We start from the raw sequence: 3,566 nt of genomic DNA, 5'->3' as shown, positions 1-3,566 counted from the left end.
TGGAAAGAGGAAGTTGAGGAAGTTATGAAGGCTATGTGAAGATGTATAACTCTGTCTTGGAATTATTTTCTTCAGGGTAAGCAGATAACCTGTGAGACAAATTGTCCCTGTAAACATTCTTCTCTGGGTTGTGACTAATTGAAAATTTTGGACAAGTTCAACTGTACTATCATAAGTATCCTGTTTAATAACTGAAGCACTCTATTGATACCAGCCCTGGTTCCTGACATTTGATGTTACAAATAATTTTTTTCTCAATGATGGTTTTGATAGTAGACACACATTAATAGCCTTGGTTAACATTGATGGATGAATCCATACCTGATTGTCAAGACTCCATCTCTTGTGTTTCGTGTAACACCAAAAAGAGATACACCTCTTTGGTATTGAAACTACAATATGAAAAGTTGGAGGTACAGAAACAATGTTGAGGCACATTGATATTCTAAACTGCCCAAAAACATATAACTCTTTCTGCTCTTTAAAACATGATTCAAATGGTCCTGTCAAATACTTCACGTGAATTCCATAAGCACTCTCCCTACACCAAAGAAATATGTTCAGCTGAGGATATACTAAGTAGGGAAGAGGACTAATTCACTCCTTAGTGAGGAAATATACATATCCTTGCTAGAAATTATTTCCTTCATGCAGACTTGCCAGAGCTTCAATCAGACAGCATTTTACATCCTTAGACATTACCATTTTCTTTTATTATCGCTTTTCAGATAGTTATCAAAAGGCTAAGCACAATTTTTGAACATTACGGGCTTTCCAACTTATTCTCTGAAGCCCTCCAGCTGCATCTGCTACCTCCATTGCAAAAGTCATGGTCTCCTTCCTTCCTTCCTTCCTTCCTTCCTTCCTTCCTTCCTTCCTTCCTTCCTTCCTTCCTTCCTTCCTNCCTCCCTCCCTCCCTCCCTCCTTCCTCTTTCTTTCTTTCTTTCTTTCTTTCTTTCTTTCTTTCTTTCTTTCTTTCTTTCTTTCTTTCTTTCTTTTTTTCTTTCTTTCTTTTCTTTCTTCCTTTCTTTCTTGAGGCACAAATAATATTTATTTCAATGATCAGTCAAAGTACATAACCACATGAAATGAAGGCTTATATCCAGCAAATGTCATCCTGAGTGCACAGCAGCAGCACTTCAATCCTTACAGAATCTATTCAGTACAGCACTGTACACCATCCAACAGCAACATGAACACCCATCTGCTTAGGCCAAACCCCATTGTGCTCCAACAGCTGACAAGGAAGTCCTCTGGTAAAGTGCCCCACTGGGAGAGCCCTGCAATAGCATTCCATCTGCTCTACAGACAGAGATGATCATAAATACTCATGGAAGCCTCTGCAACCCCTCACAGCTTCACACACATGACACAACTTATGTCACATTACTGAACACATCTTAAGAGCTTTCTTTCTTTCTTTTTACAACAGTTCTAACTTTGGGTAAAGTAAAATGTCCCTTACATACAAATATATAAACCCTAAATACTAGCTTTTAAAATACATCTTTAGAGAGGAAAGCAAGTTGTTCAACCACTTGCCCTTCCACCACATAAAGAAACAATGTGCTTTCAGGGAGGAGAAGCTCAGGCTGCTACTATTATCTCGACCACATGCATGACCTTAGGTATTTCTTGGTGTCAGTTTACCTGTCCCTGCTTTAGGACAACCCAGCCTAAGTTACCCAGGAAATTTATCCCAATTACAAAAACAAAGTCATACATGCACTTTACATTTAAAATCATGGTCTTATTTACTTGTATATATTCATCCATGAGATAGGTACACACTAAAAATTATTGCCCCAACATAAAAATATATATTTCTTTCCTTTGTCATATATATAATATATATATACACATGTATATATATATATATATATATATACATATATATATATACTTTACTGAAGATGCATATCAATAAACAAATGTAAAAATTGCTTTATATAAAGTGTAGTTTTTTGCTATTTAGCAATATAAAATGATTACAATCATCAAAGTTATTAAAGAGCTAAATTCAAGAGTTGGAAACCATGACAGCAATGAACAGTTCCTTGTACAAGAGTCCATTTGGAAAGAAGTCAAGTAAACTTTGTAACAGATTACATAAACCCTTGAGCAAAGAGTGGACTACAGCCCTGCCTCCCTGGTGCTCTTTGTTGTCTGGGCTGGACGAGGAACTTACTGCTCACTTTTTGATGGTTCTTGTTTTCTATTAAGCTCTTGATCAAATTGTTTGATGCACTCTGGTATGCCAACATACTCCATGGGAACAGTTCCACCATTCTGCCAAATTATAGAAGTATTTAATTTTCTGACCAAATTTTGAACTGATAAATGGTCTTGTAACAGCCAGAAGTGCTCGGATAAACTAAGAAGGGTGCATATGATTAGAGACTTTAGGTTTTTCCTTAATCGTCTATCAATCTGCTGGTAGCATCTCCTGAGCCATCCCAGACTGGGCATTTTTCTTTGAGTTGTCGCACCATTTAAGTAAATGATCATGTAGTTCTCTGCTATCAACAGCTCTAAAGTGACAATACCATATTTAAAGAGATTTTCCATCAAATATCTATAGTTAGGCTGAGCACTCTCAGGCATGAAACAGACAGCAAATACAACAATGGCATTTAAGCCATCCCCATCATAGCCTCCATGGCTAATAACTAGGGTTCGATTGCCTTCATGTCCACTCTGTGGTCCTGCTCTCCAGTCCTGAACATGCACCAACGGCGTCCATCTTTCTTTTCTTCTGTGGCTGTGTATTTAGTAATCGAGCCTTCCGTAATGACTTCAGCAGTTTTGGGATTGGGAAGATCATCTTCCCACTCAAACTCATCACTGTTCTCTGATGGGGTGTCTAAGCCTTCCAGGTCAACTTCTCCAGCTTCATCCAAGTCATCCGACCAGAGAGTCTTCACCAGGATCCAGGGTCAGGCGGATGTCTGGGGCCATCAGTTTCTTCCGTACTTTGTTTCCATTAACTTCTAGTGAGCCAGGTTGTCTGTCTGGTTCAGTTACATCTAGTGTATCTGCTTCAATGCTGTCATCTTCTGGTAAAGATATTAGAAAATCTTCATCCTGCCATTCTTCCTTCAGCTCTACACCTTCCATCCTCAACCTAGACTCAATGTCAATTTCCAGCTCCTGGAAATCCAGGCAGCCAAGGTCCCTGGAGGAAGCCCCGACCCCTTGTCCTCTTTGCCCCTCTTGGCTGGCAACGTGGGGCTGATGGCCAGGTTGCAGAAAGCAGCGCCGGGCAGAGCCCGCTGCCCTTGGTTGGCTGTGGAGACGGGGCCCAGCTTTTCCTGGAAGGTCTCAATTGCAGTCCGGGTGGCAGCAGCTGACCTGAATTCAGTGCGCATGCCCCGGAAGAAGTGACCACCTCTGGACTGGTGCCAGGCACTGCCCTGGCTTTCTTTTTCTATTTTATCTCCTTCATCCTGGTTATAGCCTATATCTGCAGTTCATATTCCATGTTGCTGTTTGCACAGACTCTAAAGATTGAAGTTCCTTCTGCATGTGATTTACAGCTTATTTATAAAGAAGATTAACTCCAAAAA

At 40.1% G+C, this 3,566-nt stretch overlaps 1 pseudogene; it reads right to left on the bottom strand.

Annotated features, from left to right (window-relative positions):
* Positions 1-2,184: 2,184 nt before the first annotated feature.
* On the bottom strand, positions 2,185-3,132 carry LOC110302467 (annotated as a pseudogene).
* Positions 3,133-3,566: the final 434 nt, after the last annotated feature.

This window comes from Mus caroli, chromosome 9, assembly GCF_900094665.2.
Source record: "Mus caroli chromosome 9, CAROLI_EIJ_v1.1, whole genome shotgun sequence".
NCBI classification, from domain to species: domain Eukaryota; kingdom Metazoa; phylum Chordata; class Mammalia; order Rodentia; family Muridae; genus Mus; species Mus caroli.
This window is presented reverse-complemented; position numbering and strand designations above follow the sequence as displayed.